Source organism: Manis javanica, chromosome X (assembly GCF_040802235.1).
Source record: "Manis javanica isolate MJ-LG chromosome X, MJ_LKY, whole genome shotgun sequence".
Taxonomy (NCBI): domain Eukaryota; kingdom Metazoa; phylum Chordata; class Mammalia; order Pholidota; family Manidae; genus Manis; species Manis javanica.
Window position 1 is genome coordinate 41,955,304 of NC_133174.1, and position 12,040 is coordinate 41,967,343.

A 12,040-nucleotide genomic window follows, 5' to 3' on the forward strand; every position below is an offset into this window, starting at 1 on the left:
CTTTATCATTATGTAGTGTCCTTCTATATCTCTTCTTACTTTCTTTGTTTTGAAGTCTATCTTGTCTGATATTAGTACTGCAAACCCTACTTTCTTCTCACTGTTGTTTGCCTGAAATATGTTTTTCCATCCCTTGACTTTTAGTCTGTGCATGTCTTTGAGTTTGAGGTGAGTTTCTTGTAAGCAGCATATAGATGGGTCTTGCTTTTTTATCCATTCTATTACTCTGTGTCTTTTGATTGGTGCATTAAGTCCATTTACATTTAGGGTGACTATTGAGAGATATGTACTTATTGCCATTGCAGGCTTTAGATTCGTGGTTACCAAAGGTTCAAGGTTAGCCTCTTTAGTATCTTACTGCCCTAACTTAGCTCACTTTTTGAGCTGTTATATACACTGTCTGGAGATTCTTTTCTTCTCTCCCTTCTTATTCCTCCTCCTCCATTCTTCATATGTTGTGTGTTTGGTTTTGTGCTCTTTTTAGGAGTGCTCCCATCTAGAGCAGTCCCTGTAAGATGCCCTGTAGAGGTGGTTTGTGGGAAGCAAATTCCCTCAGCTTTTGCTTGTCTGGGAATTGTTTAATCCCACCATCATATTTAAATGATAATTGTGCTAGATACAGTATCCTTGGTTCAAGGCCCTTCTGTTTCATTGCATTAAATATATCATGTCATTCTCTTCTGGCCTGTAGGGTTTCTGTTTCTGTCGAGAAGTCTGATGTTAGCCTGATGGGTTTTCCTTTATAGGTGACCTTTTTCTCTCTAGCTGCCTTTAAAACTCTTTCCTTGTCCTTGATCCTTGTCATTTTAATTACTATGTGTCTTGGTGTTGTCCTCCTTGTATCCTTTCTGTTGGGGGTTCTGTGTATTTCCTTGGCCTGTTCGATTATTTCCTCCCCCAGTTTGGGGAAGTTTTCAGCAATTATTTCTTCAAAGAGACTTTCTATCTCTTTTCCTCCCTCTTCTTCTTCTGGTACCCCTATAATATGGATATTGTTCCTTTTGGATTGGTCACATAGTTCTCTTAGTATTGTTTCATTCCTGGAGATCATTTTATCTCTCTCTATGTCAGCTTCTATATGTTCCTGTTCTCTGGTTTCTATTCCTTCAATGGCCTCTTGCATCTTATCCATTCTGCTTATAAATCCTTCCAGGGTTTGTTTCACTTCTCTGATCTCCTTCCTGACATCTGTGATCTCCCTCTGGACTTCATCCCATTGCTCTTGCATTTTTCTCTGCATCTCATCCCATTGCTCTTGCAGTTCTCTCTGGATCTCTGTCAGCATGTTCATGATTTTTATTTTGAATTCTTTTTCAGGAAGACTGGTTAGGTCTGTCTCCTCAGGTGTTCTCTGTGTGATCTTTGTCTGCCTGTAGTTTTGCCTTTTCATGGTGATAGAGATAGTTTGCAGAGCTGGTACAAGTGACAGTTGGAAGAGCTTTCTTTCTTCTTGGTTTGTGGCCTTCTTCTCCTGGGGGAATATTGACCTCTAGTGGCTTGTGCTGGGAAGCTTTGCACAGACAGGGCTTCTGCTTCCTGCCCAGCTGCTACGAAGTTTAACTTCGCTGTTGCTGTGAGCATGGCCTGGCTGGGGCTGCTGCTCCAAAATGGTGGAGCCCCATTGGAGGGGGAGTGGCTGGGAGGCTATTTATCTCCGTAAGGGGTTCTCTGTGCTCCCTGCTGCCCTGGGGGTTAGAGTGCCCAGAGATCCCCAGATTCCCTGCCTCTGGACTAAGTGTCCTGCCCTGCCCCTTTAAGACTTCCAAAATGCACTTTCCAAACCAAAACAACAACAGCAACAAAAGAAAAAATAATTAATTAATTAATTAATTAAAAAAAAAAAGAAAAACGCACGATTTTCTTTGTCTTCAGGCGCCGGTCTCAGCCACCCGCTCACCTGTATTGCTTCCCCTTTTCCCTTATATTAGGGTCCCTGTCCCTTTAAGACTTCCAAAAAGCACTCGCCAAAAAAAAAAAAAGAAAAAAAAAAAGCCGCTCCCGTTTCTTTGTTCTCCGGCATTGGCCTCAGGCACCCGCTCACCGGTCCTGCTGCCCTGTTTCCCTAGTATCCAGGACCCCACGCATGCACTGTGTCTGCGCTCTGGTCCAGATGGCTCGGGCTGGGTGTTCAGCAGTCCTGTGCTCTTTCTCTCTCCTGCTCAGATCTCTCTCTTCCTGCTGGGAGGTGGGGGGAGGGTTGCTCAGGACCCGCGGGGCCGGGGCTTGTATCTTACCCCCTTTGCGAGGTGCTGGGTTCTCGCAGGTGTGGATGTGGTTTGGATGTTGTCCTGTGTCTTCTGGTCTCTATCTTAGGAGGAGTTGTCTTTGTTATATTTTCATAGATAAATGTGGTTTGGGAGGATATTTCTGCTGCTCTACTCACACTGCCATCTTGGCTCCGCCCCTCTTTAAGCCTTTTTAAAAATCAATAGGCTTTATTTTTTAGAGCGCTTTTAGATTCATAGAAAATAGTGGCAAATACACCTCTGTTCCCCTCCTCCCCAGACATATGTTCCCTCACTATTGACATCCCGCAAGAGAGTGGTTCATTTGTTACAATGAGTGAACCTATATTAATCAACAACAGCACATCATTGTCACTCAAAGCCCACAATTTATGTTAGGGCTCCCTCTTTGGGTTTTACATTTCATAGGTTTTTACAAGTGTATAAAGACATGTATCCACCATTATAATATCATACAAAACAGTTTCAGTGCCCTAAAATCCTCTATGCTCTGCCTATTCATCCCTCTCTCCCCTCTAGCTCCTGGCAACCACTTTTTTACTGTTTTCATAGTTCTGTCTTTTCCAGAATGTCATGTAGTTGGGGGACCATCCAGTATGTAGCCTTTTCAGATTGGCCACTTTCACTTAGTAATATGCATTTAAGGTTCCTCCCTATCTTTTTGTGGCTTGATAGCTTCTTTCTTTTTAGTGATGGGTAATATTCCACTGTCTTCATATACCATGGTTTATTTATCTATTCATGTACTGAAGGACATCTTGGTTGCTTTTTATTTTTTTTAATGTTTTATTAAGGTATGATTGATATACACTCGTATGAAGGTTTCACATGAAAAAACAATGTGGTTACTACATTTACCAATATTATCAAGTCCCCACTCATACCCCAGTGCAGTCACTGTTCATTAGTGCAGCAAGATGCCACAGATCCACTATGTGCCTTCTCTGTGCTACACTGCTCTCCTGTGCTCCCCCACACTATGTGTACTAAACATAATACCCCTCAATCCCCTTCTCCCTCCCTTACCACCTGCCCTCCCATACCCCTCCCCTTTGGTAACGACTAGTTCATTCTTGGAGTCTCTGAGTCTGCTGCTATTTTGTTCCTTCAGTTTTGCTTCATTGTTATATTCCACAAATGAGGGAAATCATTTGGTACTTGTCTTTCTTAGCCTGGCTTATTTCACTGATAATAATGTCTTCAAGCTCCACCCATGTTGTTGCAAATGGTAGGATTTGTTTCTTTCCTATGGCTGAATAGTATTCCATTGTGTATATGTACCACATCTTATTTATCCATTCATCTACTGATGGACAATTAGGTTGCTTCCATTATCTTGGCTTTTGTAAAAAGTGCTGCAATAAATATAGGGGTGCATATGTCTTCTTGAATCTGAGAGGTTGTATTCTTTGGATAAATTCCAAGGAGTGGGATTCCTGGTTCAAATGGTATTTCTATTTTTAGTGTATTGAAGAACTTCCATTTTGTTTTCCACAATGGTTGAACTAGCTTACATTCCCACCAGCAGTGTAGGAGGGTTCCCCTTTCTCTGCATCCTCGGCAGCATCCTTACTGGTGTGAGGTAATATCTCATTGTGGATTTAATTTGCATTTCCCTGATTAGTGATGTGGAGCATCTTTTCATGTGTCTGTTGGCCATCTGAATTTTTTCTTTGGAGAAGTGTGTGTTCATATCCTCTGCCCATTTTTTAATAGGGTTATTTGCTTTTAGGGTGTTGAGACATGTGAGTTCTTTATATATTTTGGATGTTAACCCCTTGTCAGATATGTCATGTATAAATATATTCTCCCATACTGTGGGATGCCTTTTTTTGTAAAGGTGATTACTTTTTATTTCAAATTAGCATGCTCTTGTATAAATTCTGCATTGCCCCTATATCCTATTTAAAATATTAGCCCTGCCTTCAAGGACTAATGTATCACTTAAAATTTTTTAATTTTTTTTAATTTTTTAATTTTGGTATCATTAATCTACAATTACATGAAGGACATTATGTTTACTAGGCTCCCCCCTTCACCAAGTCCCCCCAACATACCCCTTACAGTCACTGTACATAAGTGTAGTAAGATGCTGTAAAATCACTACTTGTCTTCTCTGTGTTGCACAGCCCTCCCCGTGCCCCCCCCCCCACACTATACATGCTAATCATAATGCTCCCTTTCTTTTTCCCCGATCTTATCCCACCTGTCCTCCCCAGTCCCTTTCCCTTTGGTAACTGTTAGTCCATTGTTGGGTTCTGTGACTCTGCTGCTGTTTTGTTCCTTCAGTTTTCCTTTGTTATTATACTCCACATATGAGTGAAATCATTTGGTACTTGTCTTTCTACCTGGCTTATTTCACTGAGCATAATACCCTCTAGCTCCATCCATGTTGTTGCAAATGGTAGGATCTGTTTTTCCCTTATGGCTGAGTAATACTCCATTGTGTATATGTACCACATCTTTATCCATTCATCTACTGATGAACATTTAGGTTGCTTCCATTTATTGGCTATTGTAAATAGTGCTGTGATAAACATAGGGGTGAATCTGTCTTTTTCAAACTGGGCTGCTGCATTCTTAGGGTAAATTCCTAGAAGTGGAATTCCTGGGTCAAATGGTATTTCTATTTTGAGCATTTTGAGGAACCTCCATACTGCTTTCCACAATGGTAGAACCAATTTACATTCCAACCAGCAGTGTAGGAGGGTTCCCCTTTCTCCACAACCTTGCCAACATTTGTTGTTGTTTGTCTTTTGGATGGTGGTGATCCTTACTGGTGTGAGGTGATATCTCATTGTGGTTTTAATTTGCATTTCTCTGATGACAAGCGATGTGGAGCATCTTTTCATGTGTCTGTTGGCCACCTGAATTTCTTTTTTAGAGAACTGTCTATTCAGCTCCTCTGCCCATTTTTTAATTGGATTGTTTGCTTTTTGCTTGTTGAGATGTGTGAGCTTTTTATATATTTTGGATGTCAACCCTTTATCGGATCTGTCATTTATGAATATATTCTCCCATACTGTAGGATACCTTTTTGTTCTATTGATGGTGTCCTTTGCTGTACAGAAGCTTTTCAGCTTGATATAGTCCCACTTGTTCATTTTTGCTTTTGTTTCCCTTGCCCAGGGAGATATGTTCAAGAAGAGGTCACTCATATTTATGTCCAAGAGATTTTTGACTATGTTTTTTTCTATGAGTTTTATGGTTTCATGACTTACATTCAGGTCTTTGATCCATTACGAATTTACTTTTGTGTATGGGGTTAGACAGTGATCCAGTTTCATTCTATTACATGTAGCTGCCCAGTTTTGCCAGCACCATCTGTTGAAGAGACTGTCATTTCCCCATTGTATGTCCATGGCTCCTTTATTGTATATTGATTGACCATATATGTTTGGGTTAATGTTTGGAGTCTCTATTGTGTTCAACTGGTCTGTGGCTCTGTTCTTGTGCCAGTACCAAATTGTCTTGATTACTGTGGCTTTGTAGTAGAGCTTGAATTTGGGGAGTCATATCCCCCCCACTTTATTCTCCCTTCTCAGGATTGCTTTGGCTATTCGTGGTCTTTGGTGTTTCCATATGAATTTTTGAACTATTTGTTCCAGTTCCTTGACGAATGCTGTTGGTAATTTGATAGGGATTGCATCGAATCTGTATATTGTTTTGGGCAGGATGGCCATTTGGACAATATTAATTCATCCTAGCCAGGAGCGTGGGATGAGTTTCCATTTGTTAGTGACCTCTTTAATTTCTCTTAAGAGTGTCTTATAGTTTTCAGGGTATAGGTCTTTCACTTCCTTGGTGAGGTTTATTCCTAGGTATTTTATTCTTTTTGATGCAATTGTGAATGGAGTTGTTTTCCTGATTTCTCTTTCTATTTGTTCATTGTTAGTGTATAGGAAAGCCACAGATTTCTGTGTGTTAATTTTATATCCTGCAACTTTGCTGTATTCCAATATCAGTTCTAGTAGTTTTGGAGTGGAGTCTTTAGGGTTTATCATGTCATCTGCAAACAGGGACAGTTCAACTTCTTTACCAATCTGGATTCCTTGTATTTCTTTGTTTTGTCTAATTGCTGTGGCTAGGACCTCCAGTACTATGTTGAATAACAGTGGGGAGAGTGGGCATCCCTGTGTTGTTCCCTATCTCAGAGGAAAAGCTTTCAGAATCTCGCTTTCAGTATGATATTGGCTGTGGGTTTATCATATATGGCCTTTATTATGTTGAGGTACTTGCCCTCTATACCCATTTTATTGAGAGTTTTTATCATGAATGGATGTTGAATTTTGTCAAATGCTTTCTCAGCATCTATGGAGATGATCATGTGGTTTTTGTCCTTCTTTTTGTTGATGTGGTGGATGATGTTGATGGATTTTTGAATGTTGTACCATCCTTGCATCCGTGGGATGAATCCCACTTGGTCATGACATATGATCCTCTTGATGTGTGTTTGAATTCGGTTTGCTAATATTTTGTTGAGTATTTTTCCATCTACGTTCATCAGGGATATTGGTCTGTAATTTTCTTTTTTGGTGGGGTCTTTGCCTGGTTTTGGTATTAGGGTGATGTTGGCTTCATAGAATGAGTTTGGGAGTATTCCCTCCTCTTGTGTTTTTTGGAAAAATTTAAGGCGAATGGGTATTATGTCTTCTCTGTATGTCTGATGAAATTCTGAGGTATATCCATCTGGCCCGGGGGTTTTGTTCTTGGGTAGTTTTTTGATTACTGCTTCAATTTCGTTGCTGGTAATTGGTCTGTTTATATTTTGTTTCTTTCCGGGTCAGTCTTGGAAGGTTGTATTTTTCTAGGAAGTTGTACATTTCTCCTACGTTTTCCAGCTTGTTAGCATATAGGTTTTCATAGTAGTCTCTAATATTTCTTTGTATTTCTGTGGGGTCCATCGTGATTTTTCCTTTTTCGTTTCTGATTCTGTTGATGTGTGTTGACTCTCTTTTCCTCTTAATAAGTCTGGCTAGAGGCTTATCTATTTTGTTTATTCTCTCGAAGAACCAGCTCTTGGTTTCATTGATTTTTTTCTATTGTTTTATTCTTCTCAATTTCATTTATTTCTTCTCTGACTGATCTTTATTATGTCCCTCCATCTCCTGACCTTAGGCCTCATTTGTTCTTCTTTTTCTGATTTCGATAATTGTGACATTAGACTATTCATTTGGGATTGTTCTTCCTTCTTTAAGTAGGCCTGGATTCCTTTATACTTTCCTCTTAAGACTGCTTTTGCTGCATCCCACAGTAGTTGGGGCTTTGTGTTGTTGTTGTCATTTGTTTCCAAATATTGCTGGATCTCCACTTTAGTTTGGTCATTGATCCATTGATTATTTAGGAGCATGTTGTTAAGCCTCCATGTTTTTGTGAGCCTTTTTGGTTTCTTTGTACAGTTTATTTCTAGTTTTATACCTTTTTGGTCTGAAATGTTGGTTGGTAGGATTTCATTCTTTTGGAATTTACTGAGACTCTTTTTGTGGCTTAGTATGTGGTCTATTCTGGAGAATATTCCATGTGTACTTGAGAAGAATGTGTATCCTGTTGCTTTTGGATGCAGATTTCTATAGATGTCTATTAGGTCCATCTGTTCTAGTGTGTTGTTCAGTGCCTCTGTGTCCTTACTTATTTTCTGTCTGGTGGATCTGTCCTTTGGAGTGAGTGGTGTGTTGAAGTCTCCCAAAACGAATGCATTGCATTCTATTTCCTCCTTTAATTCTGTTGGTATTTGTTTCACATATGTTGGTGCTCTTGTATTGGGTGCATCTATATTTGTAATGGTTATATCCTCTTGTTGGACTCAGCCCTTTATCATTATGTAATGTCCTTCCTTATCTCTTGTTACTTTGTTTTCAAGTCTATTTTGTCTGATACTAATACTGCAACACCTGCTCTTTTCTCCCTGTTGTTTGCATGAAATATCTTTTTCCATCCCTTGACTTTTAATCTGTGCATGTCTTTGGGTTTAAGGTGAGTTTCTTGTAAGCAGCATATAGATGGGTCTTGCTTTTTAGTCCATTCTATTACTCTGTGTCTTTTGATTGGTGCATTCAGTCCATTTACATTTAGGGTGATTATTGAAAGATATGTACTTATTGCCATTGCAGGCTTTAATGTTGTGATTACCAAAGGTTCTAGGTTAGCTTCTTTACTATCTTACTGTCTAACTTAACTCGCTTATTGAGCTATTATAAATACTGTCTGATGATTCCTTATTTCTCTCCCTTCTTATTCCTCCTCCTCCATTCTTCATATGTTGGGTGTTTTGTTCTGTTTTTTTAAATTTATTTAATTTATTTTATTTTTTGAGAGAGCATCTCTCATATTTATTGATCAAATGGTTGTTAAGAACAACAAAATTCTGTACAGGGGACTCCACGCACAATCATTAATCAACCCCAAGCCTAATTCTCAACAGTCTCCAATGTTCTGAAGCATATCTGTGCTCTTTTTAGGAATGTTTCCATTTAGAGCAGTCCCTCTAGGATACCTTCTAGAGGTGGTTTGTGGGAGGCAAATTCCCTCAACTTTTGCTTGTCTGGGAATTGTTTAATCCCTCCTTCATATTTAAATGATAATTGTGCTGGATACAGTATTCTTGGTTTAAGGCCCTTCTGTTTCATTGCATTAAATATATCATGCCATTCTCCTCTGGCCTGTAAGGTTTCTGTTGAGAAGTCTGATGATAGCCTGATGGGTTTTCCTTTGTAGGTGACTTTTTTTTTTTCTCTCTGGCTGCCTTTAATACTCTGTCCTTGTCTTTGATCTTTGCCATTTTAATCATTATGTGTCTTGGTGTTGCCCTCCTTGGGTCCCTTGTCATGGGTGTTCTGTGTGCTTCTGTGGTCTGAGAACCTCCCCAATTTTGGGGAAGTTTTCAGCAATTATTTCTTCAAAGAGAGTTTCTATCCCTTTTTTTCTCTCTTCTTCTGGTACTCCTATGATGTGAATATTGTTCCGTTTCCATTGGTCACACTGTTGTCTTAATATTCTTTCATTCCTGGAGATCCTTTTATCTCTGTCTGCATCATCTTCTCTGTGTTCCTGTTCTCTGATTTCTAGACCATTGATGGTCTTGCATCTCATCTATTCTGCTTTGAAGGCCTTCCAGAGACTGTTTTATTTCTGTATTCTCCCTCCTTTGTTCTTGCATATTTCTCTGCAAGTTCATCAGCATGTTTATAACTTTTGTTTTGGAATCTTTTTCAGGATGATTTGTTAAATCTGTCTCCTCAGATTCCTTCTCAGGGGAAGATGTGGAAGATGTCTGGGTTAGTCTGGTCCGGATTGAATTTTTTTGCCTTTTCATGTTGATAGATGCAGTGGTATGCTGTTTATTGTCTGTCAGCTGCAGGAACCAAGACCCTTTCCACTCACTCCTGGCCTTTCTTTACTGGGACAAAAGCGACCCCTAGCGGCTTGTGTTGGGCAGTTACGTGTAGACTGGGTCTCTGTTTCTTGCCTGGCCACTATGGCGGAAACTTCCTTGGTGTAGGCGTGGACAGCCTCTGGCTGCTACTCTGCTATGGCAGGGCCATGCCGGAGGGGGAATGGGCAGGGGGCTGTTTATCACCCTGAGGTGTCTCAGAACTGCTGCCCAGGGGTTTAGGGTGTTCAGAGTTCACTGGGATCCCAGCTGCTCAGCTAAGTGTCCCGGGATGCTTCCATCAAGCCGTGGGGTCCCTATCCCTTTAGGACTTTGAAAAAGCATTCGCTTTTCTTTGTCCCAGGGGCACCAGCTGCAGGGACCCGTTCACAGGTTTTTACTGTCCCATTTCGGTGGTTTCCCACGCTCCTCACACTGTGTGTCTGCACTCTGGGTGCAGATGGCTAGGGCTGGGTGATTAGCAGTCCTGGGCTCCCTCTCCCTCCCTGCTCCGACTCCTCTCCTCCCGTCGGGAACTGGGGTGAGAGGCGCTCGGGTCCCGCCGGGCAGTGGTTTGTATCTTACCCCCTTCGCCAGATGCTGGGTTCTCACGTGTGTGGATGTAGTCTGGCTGTTGTCCTGTATCTTCTGGTCTCTCTTTTACGGATAGTTGTATTCGTTGTATTTTCAAAAATATATATATTTTTGGGAGGAGATTCCCGCTGTCCTACTCATGCTACCATCTTGGCTCTGCCATGTAGGATGCCTTTTTGTTCTGCTGTTGGTATCCTTTACTGTACAGATCCACCTGCCTACTTTAATCCCCTTTACTTGGCTGTTCTTTCTTTCCCCTCCATGGTTTAGCACCTTCTAATATGCTAGATAATCTATGTCTTACGTTTATTGCTTATTGTCTCTTTGCCCCACTGGAATGTCAGCTCCACGAGGGCAAGGACTTGTCTTTTTGTTCATGGCTCTATCCTCAGTACCTTGAATCATGCCCAGCAGATAGTAAGGACTTAGTTTGTTGAATTAATAATTTACTCCCTACTTTATCCCTAGCATGCAGAACAGTACCTGGCATGCAGTAGGGGTTCAACAGATGCCCACTGAATGAGTTGGGGTTATAGGGGCACTTGATGAGGACCTGCTACCCCTCACATAGCTTTCCAAATTGTGGGATGCTTTATCTGTCTGCATGGCACTACAAACATGGAGCTTAAGAGGCCCCAGTGTGGCAGTGGAGGGGAGCATCCTCGGCTGAGGAAGGAATATCTGAGAGTCTAACCTGTATGTATCTGTCACCAAGCTCAGCCCCAGACAGGAGTCCCAATCACTCAAATTCACTTCTCTCTGAGGGAAAGAAACTGCTTCTTGAGTCTGCTTCCACAAATTCGTGGTTCAGTGGCAGCACAGTTTTAGCAGATAGCACCATGCCAGGGATACTTTGGGAGACCTGGCAGAAGATGCAGGTGTTTTCTTCACCTACATGTTGCTCAATTCCTGTGATGTGGAAGAAGCCAGTCTGAACAAACTGTACAAATTGTACAGGTCATGGTCCCTGGCTCATGAGTGGTTCAGGGAGAATTTGTGGACTCACAAAAGCGGTTGCTTACAGTAACCACTGCCAGAGGAGCAACCTTGGCAGCAGGGAAATGGCAGGAAGCAAGCCAAGAGAAAACTGCACAGACTCACAGCATCTTTGGAAACAATTCTTTATGCACAATGAACAAGGGGCAGATTGGAAAAGGCTCCTGATATTGTTCACATTCTCAGAATTTAAGGAATCCTACCCTCAAACTGAGGGATCAGGAGGAATCTCTCAGGGGAAGCACAAAAAGCCCCAGTGGCCTGTTGGGGGAACCAGGTGCTCTGCCTAGGGCTAGGCATTCTGGACACAGGGCTGTATTCAAGAACTTGAAAGAATTTCAAAGACAGGCTTAGGAGAAACATCAAATCCAGGAAACCGGAATCTGATGAAAGATCTGCTTTAGATGTCATGGCACATGGAGCTGATGAAGGGATTGTCTGAAACTGGCAGGTTATGCCATGTTACAAGGCATACATGGGGGACCAGTGCTGTTCCCCAGGGAGCTTTAAACCCTTCTAAGGGTGTTACCAAAATGAATTTATTATGATTTGGAGAAAAGGAGAGGTCCTTTTAAGTGGGTGAAGCACATATAGCATAGGAAACTGACTACAGTATGTGCCAGATTGGGAACCTTTAGAACTTCCAACCCTTCTCCTCAAGATTAAAATTACAACCCAGCCATACTCAACAAATTATTAGTAAACTGAATTCAAAAATATGTCAAAAGAGAATACCTATATAGCTACCTATATATTTACATAGCATAATGGTTTGAAGCAAGGATTATCTCAAATAGACCTGGATTTAGATCCCAGCTCTACCATTTACTAGCTA